This window comes from Canis lupus, chromosome 19 (genome assembly GCF_048164855.1).
Source record: "Canis lupus baileyi chromosome 19, mCanLup2.hap1, whole genome shotgun sequence".
In the NCBI taxonomy this organism is placed as follows: domain Eukaryota; kingdom Metazoa; phylum Chordata; class Mammalia; order Carnivora; family Canidae; genus Canis; species Canis lupus.
Window position 1 is genome coordinate 44,041,964 of NC_132856.1, and position 13,247 is coordinate 44,055,210.

Consider the following 13,247-nt stretch of genomic DNA (forward strand, 5'->3'; position numbering starts at 1 on the left):
CTAGGTGAAAACAAAAATATAACCAGTCAACATCAGTGGGGGGTAGCTAAGGTGGCTCTGAGAAGCCAACAGACAACACGAAATGCTTATGTTAGAAGAGTGTCAAATCAGTAATCTATTTCCTTCTCAAGAAACTAGAAAAAGGGCAAAATAAACCCAAGTAAGCAGGAAGAAGAACAAAACAAATCAATAAAACTGAAAACAGAAACAACACACAAAATCAATGCAACAAAAATGTGTTTTCCCCCCAAAAAATCATTAAAAATGGTGAACCTCTAGCAAGACATAAAAGAGAGAAACAGAGACAGAGAGAGAAAGCAACCAATCACCAATCCATGTCAGGATTGAAGCAGGCAATATCACTACAGATTCTTCAGCCAAAAAAGGGGTCATGAGAAAATACCATGAACAACATCATGCTCATAAATGGAAAATCTTACAAGAAATGAACCTATTTGCAGAATAGTAACACAGAGAAAGCATTTGACAAGATAGTTGACTATTCATGGTAAACAATCTCAGTGAACTATGAATATTAACTTCCTTGACGTGATAAACGGCAACTACAGAGAGCCAGTGACTGCATCAAATTTGCGGGTGAGAGATTGAGTGCTTTCCTCTAGGATCAGGAAGGAGGCAAGATGTCCATTCTCACCACTCCTCCCGAACCATAGATCCTAGACAGCGATAAGGAAGAAAAGGAAATGAGAGACATGCCAATTGAAAAGGAGGAGATAAAAATTGAGTCCCTGTTGGAGGATGACACAGTCATCTGTGGAGAAAATCCTGAAGAATCTACAAAAGAACTCAGAACTAATAACTGAATGTAGCCAGGTTGCCAAGGGAAAGAAAAACCCAATGAAGAAAAATCAATCACATTTTTATATATTAATGAACACTTGGAAACCAAAATTGAAAACACAATTACACTTACAATTGCTCCTAAAGGCTTTTAGATTATACTTAAGTATCATTCTAACAATACATTTGCAGAACTCAATGCTGGAAACTGCAAAATGCTGGCGAAATAAGCCAAAGACCAAAATAAATGGAGAGAGACAGACTATGTTCATGGGTTGGGAAACTCAACATAGTAAAGAGGTCAGTTTTCCCCCCAATTGATCTATATACATAAAACAATTTAGATTAAAATCCTGCCAAGGTCTTTTTGTAGAAAAAGACATAGACAAGATGATTATTCTTACATTTGTATGGAAAGTCACAAGACTTCAAATCTCTAAAAACAAGTTTTGAAAACAAGGGCAAACCAGAGGAGTCACTTTATCTAATTTCAGGATTTGGAATTTGAGATGTCATACATACAGAGCTACAAGAATCCAGGCAGTGTGGTTTTGGCAGAAGGACAGACAGATAAATCAATGGAACAAAACACAAAATGTAGAACTGGACTCACAAAGATGTCCAACTGCTTTTTGACAAAGGCGCCATGACAGCCCTTCCAGCAAATGGTGCTAAAGCCAGTAGATATCCATGGGCACAAAGAAAATATAAGCCTCAGCCTCAATCTCACATCTCACACAAAAATTAACTCAAATCAATCACAGCCTTAATTGTAAATGTAAAACTGGAAGACTCCAGAAGATGACAAAGGAGCAATCTTTGGCATCTGGGCCAAGGTCAAGCATTCCTACACTTGACACCCAAAGTGCCATCCATAAAAAGAAAAACGGATAAATTAGCTTTCATCCAAATGAAAACCTTTCCTCTGTGACTCTATTCAGCAGATGGAAATACACGCTACAGACTCAGAGAAAATATTTGTAAACAACATATCCAGCGAAATATTTGTATCTCAAAGGTACAGCACTCTTAAAACTCAAAAGCAAAAAATCTAGTTAGAAAACGGGTAAAGACATAAATGGACACTTCCCTGGGAAGACATACAGAAGGCAAGTAAGCACATGAACACATCTTCAGTATCATAGGACATTAGAAAAATGTAAATGAAAACTACCACGAGATATTACCACATACCTGTCAGAATGCCTGAAATAAAAGTGACAAAATCAAATGCTGGGTCACTCACACATTGCTGGTGTAATTCTAAAATAATACAGCTACCCTGGGAAGGAGTTCGGCGGTTTCTTACAAAACTAGAACACGTGCTTACAGTATAACCCAGAAGTCACGTTCTGGGCAACTTATCTCAAATTTTTTTTTTTAAATAAAAGATTGTTAAGTTGAAATGCAGGATGCATCCAGTAAAATGCCTGAAGCACACTAATCTTAGAATTTTGCAGGTGTGTATACACCAATCAGGACGTTGCCAGAAGCCAGAACATTCCCTGACTGGGTAATTTCCAGTTAGTACCCAGGGAGGTAGTTACTATTTTATTTCCATCTCCATGGATTAGTTTTGACTGTTCTTGAACTCAATAGAAATGGAGTAATATACAATAGCAGCAGATTATTCTTTTATATTGTTGTGTAGCGTTTCATCATATGAATATATCACAATTTACCCATTTTAGGGGATCCCTGGGTGGCTCGGTGGTTTAGTGCCTGCCTTTGGCCCAGGGCATGATCCTGGAGTCCCAGGATCAAGTCCCGCATCGGGCTTCCTGCATGGAGCCTGCTTCTCCCCCTACCTGTGTCTCTGCTTCTCTCTCTGTGCCTCTCATGAATAAATAAATAAAATCTTTAAAAAAAAAATTTACCCATTTTATTGTTGACAGGAATTTGGGATTTTCAGTTTGGGACTATTCTGAATAAAGCTACTAGCAACAGTCTTGTGCTTATCTTTTGGATTCATATGTACTTCTTTCTCTTGGGTATATAGCTTGCAGTAGCATTTTCGGGTCATAAAGAAACCATATGTTTTACTTCACATACTGCTAAATGGTCTCCTCAGTGGTTGTGTCGATTTATACTTTTGCCAACGTGTGTGAGAGTTCCGGTTGACCCCACATTCTCGCCAACACCTGGTACTGACTGCTCCTAGGAATCCTTCCCTCCTTCCCTCCCTCTCTCTCTCTCCTTCTCTCTTCCCTCCTTCCCTCCTTCCTTTCTTCTTCCCTTAGTCATCCTAGTGGGTATGTGCTGCTATCTCTTTTTTTTTTTATTTTTTTAATTTTTATTTATTTATGATAGTCACAGAGAGAGAGAGAGAGAGAGAGAGAGAGAGAGGCAGAGACATAGGCAGAGGGAGAAGCAGGCTCCATGCACCGGAAGCCCGACGTGGGATTCGATCCCGGGTCTCCAGGATCGTGCCCTGGGCCAAAGGCAGGCGCCAAACCGCTGTGCCACCCAGGGATCCCTGTGCTGCTATCTCTAATCTATTTATCTAAAACTGTGGTTTTAATTCGCATTTCTCAAATGAGCAGTGATATCAAGTACACTTTCATATATGTGTTGGTTAACTGGATATCCTCTTCTGTGAAGTCTTTGGCCTATTTAAAAGAAAATTAAGTTATCATTTCCAAATTGACTGCTAGGAGTTTTTAATCTATTCTATGAGTCCCTCATCCAAGGGGGGTACCTCGGCCTGTTTCTGGCTATGGGCACTCCTGCCCTTTCTACCCAGCTCCTGGCAACCCCCTGACGCTCATTCCAGTTGCAACAATGCCCAGGTTGAAGCTTCTGGACCCTGCTAGAGACACCAGCCATTCTCCCATACTTCTACCAGGGTCTCAGCCTTGGGCCAGCCCCTGCCTGGCCAGATTCTGGACCAGCCACAGGACACAAGTCTCTCCCACTTGTTGCTTCTCCCCTCAATTCTTCCTCAGGAGCAAGAAGATTTCTCACTCCCAGAACTGGGGCCAAATAAAATGGGACAAGGAATTTATTTAAGCAGATGCCTGACAATGTTACTCTGGACCAAAGATGTCAAACTCCACCCTCACCTGTGGTCATGCACACATAAAAGCTTCAACCTTAATGTGCAGGTCTGGATCTTGGCACCTCTTGTGCTGCAATTTAGTGCTAGGCACCATGGAAAACCCACGCAAAAGGACAGGGCATGGGGCCAGGTACTGAGAAGCTTTCAATCTAGTTGTAAAAAAAAGATGTAACACAGGCTCCATGAAATAATAAGATAGTGTGTGTTAGTCAATACATAAATAGGCTCAGAATCCAAGTTTTAAAACAACGCGTGCACAACCATAAGTGCTAATTTGGGCTGAGGCTGGAGGGGAAGTTTTTCGGGCACTTCCTTGAGATACTCTCTCCTTCCCCTTTTTGGCATGGAGGTGGGGGGGAAGGGAGTTCTTGGATAGTTTTTTTACACTCAGGAGGTACTCCACCCATGTTTGCTGCTTTGATTAAAGCTTGTGTTGAAGAAATAGAGAGCCACATAATTCCCACCAGCTGAACCAAGTGCCAGGCATGTAGTAAATCACACTTAATTCTTGCAATATTCTGAAGGAAGAGATATCAACATGCCCATTTTATAGATGGAGAGACTGAGGTTCAGACAAGTGGTAAAGAATATCACCCAAGATCATATGACTGGCATCTGATAGAGCCATAATTCGAACCAAAGGCTGGCATGCTGGGGTGCTCATTGCTTGCTGGGAGATGCTTAGACAGTGAGGCAAGGCAGGGGCAGTGTACAGTAGGAAAGTAGAACCCAAGCCCTGCAGAGCCAGTTCTCTGATGCAGCCCCAGAAAGCAAAGGGGCACCCTGGCTCTCTGCCGGCCTGGTGGCACCCTTCAAGGAGACAGCCTAAGGCTGTCTGGGTGGCTGGGCAGCAGCAAGAGAGAGACAAATGAGATAAGAGACAGCTACACAGCCAGGTGGGCAGCCCCTTTCCCTGTCACAACCCAGACTGGAGTGCTGCCTCACGTGCCCAACTGGGCTGGAAATACATCTGTCCCTGTAACGCCTCCATTTCTTTTCCTCTACCCTGCCCACCCAGGAATTCCAGAGACCACACTTTAGGGCCATGGCTAGGGAGCAGGGTGGCCGCATTGATGGGGATCCATGGTAGTGGTGTGGCATGGGATCCTGCTTCTTCTGACCTCACCCTTCTGAAATAGGCATTCTACTGCCTGGACCTCAGGAAGATGTTCAATGTCAGGCCTGTGTCAGGCCTGAGGAAGCCTGTGCCAGGGTCTGACTTACCCTCCAAAGGACTGGGTCATGGCAGGCCCTTCTAGCCAGAGCCATTGTCCTCTCTACATTTCAGTTTTTTTTTTTTTTTAAGATTTTATTTATTCATGAGAGACACATAGAAAGAAGCAGAGACACAGGCAGAGGGAGAAGCAGGCTCCCTGTGGGGAGCCCAATGGGGTACTCAATCCCAGGACCCCAGGATCATGACCTGAGCCAAAGGTAGACACTCAACCACTGAGCCACCCAGGCACCCTCCTCTCTACTCCTGTATAACTCTGGGGAGGGCAGTCCCTTGGTTCTATCTCTGTCTCCCCCTGGTAATTTCTTTAGACCCCCAAGTAGGCCATACTGACAGACTTCCCTCCTTGAGCTTCGAGGATTAGAGGTCTTTGTCCCTTCTCCCAGGACAGTCCCTCCCCAGTACTCTCTGTCACTAAAACTCATGAGAAATGGAAGCCCAGGGTAGAGAGGTGTAACTGGCCTCAAATTCATCCAACCCGGAAGGGTCCCCAACAGCCATCTTTGTAAAGGCCTTTGAAGGGGCTCTGAGTCCTCTTTGCAGAGATCTCATGAAACAGGCACACCTGGAAGCATCAGAAAGAGGACAAGAGGGCAGACCGGGTGGCTCAGCGGTTTAGTGCCGCCTTCAGCCCAGGGCGTGATCCTGGAGACTGGATCCATGGATCGAGTCCCACACTGGGCTCCCTGCATGGAGCCTGCTTCTTCCTCTGCCTGTGTCTATGCTTTTCTCTCTGTGTGTGTCTTTCATGAATAAATAAATAAAATCTTAAAAAAAAAAAGAAAAAGAAAAAGAAAGAGGACAAGAGGCTCAAAATGAGAATTAAAGATGAGAAAGTAGCACTGTCTGGACAGCAGTGAAGATGGGAGGGGAGGCCCCAGAGCTGGATGTGGAGGCCATGCCGGGGTGAGGGGCAGTCCCCTGATCAAGAGGTGGGGGGCACTCTGGTGGCACTTTGGAAGGAAGTGCTGTTATAGGACAAAGGAGGCAGGAAGTTGCTTCCCTTCATGGATCTTCCCCTTGGCCACCCTCAGTGACCTTGAGGAGGCCTGGTCCACAAGGGCTGAAAGAACCAAAGATTCTCAAAGAAAAAACTTGAACGTGATCTTCAATGACAGGGAAACTGCCAGCTGGTGCTTGGGCGGGGGGGCGGGGGGTTGCGGGGAGGGAAGCAAACACCAAAAATGAAGACCAGAAAACAGAACAAAATACCACCATCCCCTCCCCTGCAAAAACCCACAGAAGTTGGAAAGGAAGATGGGAGGGAGACCAGAAGTCCAGAAAAGGGAAGTATGAAGTGGGTACAAGAAGCCTGGCCCCAAGGCACAAGCTCCGGGCCATAGAACTTCCTTGAGCATGTGTGAGTGTGTGTGTGTGTGTGTGTGTGTGTGTGTGTGAGAGAGAGAGAGAGAGAGAGAGACAGAGACAGAGAGACAGAGAGACAGAGAGAGACATGGGCCAGACATGGCATTCCTCACCCCCCTAAAGGTCAGAGAGCCTGCTCAGCAACATGGGTCTGGGCTGCTGAGTGGTGGGTGGGTGCATCTGGAATGTGAAGGAACCCCCCTGCAATTAGGGAACTGGGCCCCAGCTCCGTGTGCAAAGGGCAGACGTTCAAATAAAAGCTCAATTCTGCCCAGACTGAAGGTCTGTATGCACTCAGATGCAGAATTTCTTATCAGGTCCCTCTGCCCTCACAAATGGAAGACTAAAGGGGGGCAAACACCTCCCCTGGTACATTCAGGGCCGTCGTTGCCCTGCGGTGGGGAGCCGGCCAACGTTCCACATCAGCTCTCCTGCAGGGAACAATGGAAAAGCCACCGATGTAGGTTCCCTGGTGTGAGGACCCTCCCCGTGGCCCAGTTCAAGCTGCCAACTGAACACCACTGAAAGTGCAGCAGGGTAGCCAGAGTCGGCTGTGGGCTTCAGGGACCCGTCATGACCGTGTTTACTGAGTATATGCCATGTGCTCAATGCTGAATGTGCACCGTTTTATTCACACGCCCCGTGTGCGGCTCAGAAAAATAGTTAACTTGCCCAGGTTCACTGACCACTAATGAGCGGAGCCAGGAACTTGGAAGGACTTCACTCTGTCGGTGTGCCCCGCACCAGCGGTTGGGCCTCAGGAACGCGTGCGCCGCACAGTGTGATGCCACACCAAAGAGCTTTCATGTACGTGGATTATTACTACCTACTGTTGCAGAAATCAAAACTGAGAACTTAAAAACATTTTCAGTGATTCACTTAAAGTAGCAGTGATGAAACTGTTACCTAGCAACATAAACCATACTTTTAGGAAAATAATTATATTTTCCCAGACGAAAAAAAATGTCATTGGGAAGAGTGGCCGGATCCCCACAGCTGCTTCTGCCCGGGTCGGTTGTGATTGCTGTCGCTGAATGAAGTTTAAGGGGGAAACCCAGCCACCCACAGATACATATCCGGAAAAGGGGAGACATTAGGGACGCCTCAGGTCGGGTGGGTTTGGGAGATCCCTAGGGGTCCTTGGGCCACATTTTGAGGACTGCCAGGCAGATAGATGGCAGTTGTACTTGGTACACAAGCCACGTGGTACAAAATAACATACAGTGAAAACTAAGGCCTCATCTCTCCCCTGGCCACCTGTTTCCCTCACCAGAGACCAGGAATATTAGCAGTTCACTGTGCTTCCCTCCAGAGACATGGCACCTGCAGCATCCACACCTCCCCGCTGGCAGTCCCTCCAGCTTGGGGTGTGTTTTGTACCAACACAGAAATTTGCACAATATGCCTTAACTAGTCCCCACAACACAGGGGACATTCTTGTAACCTTATCTCCTGCCACACGTGTAAATCTTTGGAAGATAAATTCCTACAAGTGGAATTAGAACAAAAGATGCCCACGCTCCAATTCTGATAGACATGGCCAAACAGCCCTCCGTGGAGGAGGACCCAATTTCTACTCCCGCCAGCAATAGGTAGGCATGATAGGCATGACTTTCCTCCTCAACCCCACCAACACAGCGTAAGGACCAGAGGCGAGGTCAGGACCCAGGGCGTCCCCACTAAGCCTCAGGCTGGGTCCCGGAAGTCGAGTCTATCTTGCAGCCCAGCTAGTGAGCTCCTTCTGTGCGACAAGCAGTCACCCAGTGTTGACCGAGCGTCTACACCCTGAGAGGCATCCTTCACCCATCTCCTGCCCCTGGCCACCTGACAGACTCCAGCTCATCTCTGTAGCCCAGACGAGGTGTGAATGTCTCTGCAGGATGTTTGGACTCCACTCACCTTCCTGTGCATCTCTTGAACCCTACACAGATATCCTGCTCGACCGTGACATTCTAGACCAGGGTGTCTTCACACCGTAAGATGCAAACAAATCCCTGGGGGGGATCTGGTGAAAACGCAGTTTCTCCTTCAGTGGGCCTCTAGTCTGCATTTCTGGATGTGTGTTCAGGTCTTGCCATCACACCCTAATCAGCGAGTGTCTGATTAGTCGAGTCTCAAACAGCAACGAGTCTCAAACTGCAGCATAAATGAGACGCACCAGAGGGCTTACAACTTCCTGGGTCGAAACCCGGCTCCTGAAAACTCTGATTCAGCAGGTCTGGGATGGGGCCTGACAATCTTTCTTCTCAACCAGCTCCCACATGGTGCCGATGCTAAGTTAGCACTAGTCCCAGGCCCTGCCTAACTCACCTGGGGCCCACAGCTGCCCAGGATCCGAGAGAGGCGGAGGGCACTGTAATGGGTGTGTGATGAATGAGGTGGGAGGGAATCCAGGGCCAGCCGGAGCCCACCACGGGGTTCAGCAAGAGGGGACACGTTCACACACCTCACTGCCTCCAGCTTAGATCTGAGGGATGGAGGGTATTGTCACCTTCTTCATTCCTCCCTGCCTCCTGACAGTGAGGTACTGCTCAGTTCTTGCGGGTGCTTAGCTCTGCGACCTGCTGTGGTCTGCTCAGCAGCTTATGTACCTCCCATTGCTGGTTTGTTCTAAGCTCTCAAACCCTGCCCTCCAGCGTCTGCTTCCTGCTAAGCATCGCCCTGTGGCAGAAGAAGAGCAAGAAGGAGTTCTCCCTCGAGGGGCTGTCACCCAGGCACTGCCCTAGACGGCCAAGGAGGGGTTGCCCTGGTCTCACTGGAGAGAAGCCACTTCTCTGGGGACGGTCTTTTTTTTTTTTTTTCAAAGTACTCGTCAGAGCTTCCTTCTTCCTATAAACTGACAAAAAAGAAGAAGCAGCCCTGTCTTCTGTTAGATGTCACAGTGCCTGGAGGTGACACCAGCAGCCCTCTCTGGGCGGGGAGCAGAGGCTGGTCTGAGCATGTCAGAAAGATGGGTGGCGTGGCACCGTAGCACCCCACACTGGCCACGGGTTACTGTGGCCCCTCCCGCAGGGCCATCATTCCTGCAGGAGGGTCCCAGGCTGGATGCTGGCATGGTTCCCTCCTACCGCCTTCAACTTTGTGGGTGTGTGTGTGGGACTATGACAATGGCCTATGGATTTAAGATGATGGCCAGCAAGGGCAGGAGGAGGCTGACGGTCTGGGGAAAGCACATACCCACAGTCCCGCTGGGGCTGGGGAACCAGTGGTGCTGAGTGGCAGGAGGGAGGAAAGATGGAAGTGGTGTCAGAAGCTGGGGTGCCAGGAACCGAGGTATGAAGGGCAGCGGACTGTGTGATAGTGAGATCCAGGATTTAGGATCCCGGGGTGAGCAGCTGAGGGACATGGAAGACATAGCTGTGGGGGATGGCCAGAGGGCTGCAGGAAACCTGCACTTTGGTGGAGGATAACATATGGTTTCCAGGCCCTCCTGTCCTGGAGCCCTCAGCCTCCTATAGTGTGACCCGACGGCTCTAGCTAAAATGATGCATCCCATCTCCTGACTCCTTGGTTGCAGCTGGGCTCTGTGACTTGCTTTCACTGACCGAATGCAGCTGAGGCGACATTAGGCAACCTCTGACACGATGCCTGAAGACACTGCGATCTCTGCTTATGTCCAGGACTCCCTCCACCCCTCCCCACCCCAAAGGCAATGAAGCTGGTGGGGCCAGCTCGAGGACAGGAGGCCACGTGGAATACTGGGGCACCCCAGTCAAGCCCCAGCCCCTTTGCCAGATGGGGACACCCATGCAACCCACAGATTTATACCATGATGTCATTGTGATATTTAGCCCCTAAGTGTGAGGGTGTCAGGCTGTAGACAGAGACGTGTAGATTGTGAAATCATTTAGAATGATTACAAGAGAATATTAGAGACTAATAACAAACCAGAGATAAGATCTAGGTTTGTGAGAAAAGAATAGTTTCTATTCTTTTTAATTTTTTTTGAGCTACTTTGAGTGGACTGCCTTGCTGTTCATTGCCAAAAGTATCCAACATACACAATTAAGTGTAAATAAAGGGACCTCCACCCCCTTGCCCACCCCCAGGAAAAACTTAAAACTCTCAGAGCTCCGGCATCTGCCCCTCTTAGATGACTTCCTGCTGCAGAAAGAGAAGGCTTCAAGGAGGAAGTGGCCTCTTGAATAGTCTAGGCAGTTTGAGAAGGGTCATGGATGTGCTCAACCACCTCAGTGACACCAGGACATGACCCAGCACAATAGGGCAGCCAAGCAGACCAGAGGGGAGAAAAGATGCTGGACTTATTTCCTCTGGTTTGCCAGGCTGGGTTTGTAGCATGCTGGAATGTGAGAGACAGATGGAGACTAAGGAGGAGAACTGACCACCTGGGAAGAAGAAATGTGGCGGGGGAGGGTGGTAGAAAGAGAGGCTAGGAAAGGAAATGAGACAAGGTGGAAGGGTCAGGTGGGGATGAAATGCAGTGGTGTGGAAGAGGCAAGGGTAGGCTGCTGCCTAGGAGCCACCCATGTCTCCCAAAGACCCTTTTGTCCATCTGTGGGCTACTCATCAGTCCAGCTTTGGTGTCCCGAAAGTGGCCTAGGGTCAGAAGCAACCTCTTTTGTCAAGTAGCCAGACATTGTGGCCTGGAATGGGCAGCAGAGAGAGCTCCTTGGTGATGGCACTGCCATCCTCCTGGAAATGTATTTACAGTATAGCACTTGAACCCGAAGGGTGAGCCTCAGTGAGAACCAGGCTCCACGCAGTCAAGGAGTCTGGCCTTGCCCTGTCTTGGCCAAACAGAGCATAAGATTTCTGGGATGTTGAGGTTGAGACAGGAAAGGAGCAGCAGAAATGGCTGAGTCAATATTAGATATCATGGGTGAAACACAAAATGGAAGTGTGCAAGATGAAAGAGGCTCGGCAGGCTAGGTGAGGGGTTGACACAAATTAAGGGGGTGCCGAATGAAGGAATCAGAGGTCAGGGCAAAGTCAAGGTTAGAATCTTGTGGTGTGCACCTTGCTGATTCTTCCATCCATCTCCACTACGTCTATGGCTATAGCCACTGCCTGGAATGCCCAGCCCTGCGCACTGGTGGAGAAGAAAGTCCTGGGGAGGATAGTCAGTGACACAAGCCATCGAGAAGCAGCCCTCACTCAGTGCTGGGCAGGTAGCGATTTGCTAGATACACGCGAGGTCTCCTCACCCCTGGCCTCCCCAGTGGGAGGCTCCCTGAGCTCCCCAGGAGGCCCTTCTATAATGCTCCCCTCATGGTCACGTTCCTTTCCCTGGCCCATTTTCCCCACCCCTGCAGGGCTTCCTGGGATTCCCCTGCAAATGCACTACTTGTATCTGCATTCCGTTCCAGGGTTTGCACCTAAAAGGGAACCCTAAGTTAAAACAGAGCATCAATGGGGTACAGTGGTTTAGCACTGCCTTCAGTCCAGGGTGTGATCCTGGAGACCCGGGATCGAGTCCCACGTCGGGCTCCCTGCATGGAGCCTGCTTCTCCCTCTGCCTGTGTCTCTGCTTCTCTCTCTGTCTCTCTCTGTCTCTCTCTCTCTCTCTCTGTCTTTCATGAATAAATAAATAAAAATCTAAAAAAAACAAAAACAAAAACAAAAACAAAAAACAGAGCATCAATAATATCCAAAGCAATCCCAAGCACTCCACCAAATCATTTATTCAGATGCCTGTATATATCTTCATTCAATCCTTTATAAAGTCAACCTGATTAGCCTCGTTTTTACAGAAGAGGAAAGAGACGATCAAAGCATAAAGATTGCAGCCAAAGTTACCAAGAGGTAGACCCCAGGATGTGATACAGGACTGTCTGATTTGCCAGGCCCATCACAGTGCTCCCGCATGCCCTGCTCTCCACACAAAGGCAGCAAGTTCTTAGGCCTGTATCCCTCTTCGTCAGTCTGTCGCCTTTTGCATCCCTCCACCCCCATCTCTCTGGACAGGCTGCCAAAGAGGGGAGACCCGACCCCAGAAGACTCACGGAATGTTCCTTTGAAGATCTTGCCTCAAGTCTTCACTATACAGATGAGGAAACAGCCTTGAAAGGGCAAGTGACATTTTCAAAGCACCCTGGCATTCCTTTCTGAAATGGTGCTTTGTACCATCTGTGAGGAAGGCTAGTGGGGTCCTGTGTTAAGGAAAAGGAGTAGAACCTGAGGGGGACGCAAGCACAGGAGCAGAGTAGGTGTTGACTGTGGGGAGACTTGCAGGAAACATCCTTCACCAGACACTTTCCCTTGGGCCAGGTGCTCCGTGACACTCTTCACCTACGAGCTGACCGTGTACACCTGCTCCGAGTGAGTGTTCAGTCATCTCATCTGATGGAGTGAGAAGCCAAGACTTCTCAAGGCACAGTTGTCTGCCCTTGTCTCAAGGAGAGAGCTGAGACTGGGCCATGGCCAAGTTGTACTCTTGCAGAAAACAGGAACGTGAGATCAGAAAGGAATGGCCAAAATCCAACGCAGAGACCTGGATTCACTCCAGGCCGAGGTTCCTTGAGGTGAAACTGTTCAGTGGGGTCTGATGAGGTAGAGAATGGGGAACAGAGAGGGACAGCAAGTGGTCAGAGGTGAAGGACATAGGGGGCACCAGAGAGAAGCCGCTGCCTCTCTCGGGCTCTCTGCCAGTTCATTTTGAGGAACAGGATCCAGGTTCTGGTTTAAATCCTTCCATTTGCGAGCTTTAAGAAAAAAAAAAAGGGCCACTCACTGACCACAAGACCTCTATGCCCTGCCCTCCCTCAACCCCCAAAACACACGTAAGCTCAGCCTTTGATTGCTTCACAAATTCTGGGAACACCTCACACC

At 48.5% G+C, this 13,247-nt stretch overlaps 1 protein-coding gene across 1 annotated transcript in view; it reads right to left on the minus strand.

Moving 5' to 3' along the window:
- Positions 1-9,158, minus strand: part of LOC140610430 (C-C chemokine receptor type 3) — a 34,805-nt gene extending 25,647 nt beyond the window's left edge. The window contains exon 1 of the mRNA XM_072786510.1: positions 8,358-9,158. The gene's annotated coding sequence lies outside the window, so the exon portion shown is untranslated. The remainder of the gene's footprint in view (positions 1-8,357) is intronic.
- Positions 9,159-13,247: the final 4,089 nt, after the last annotated feature.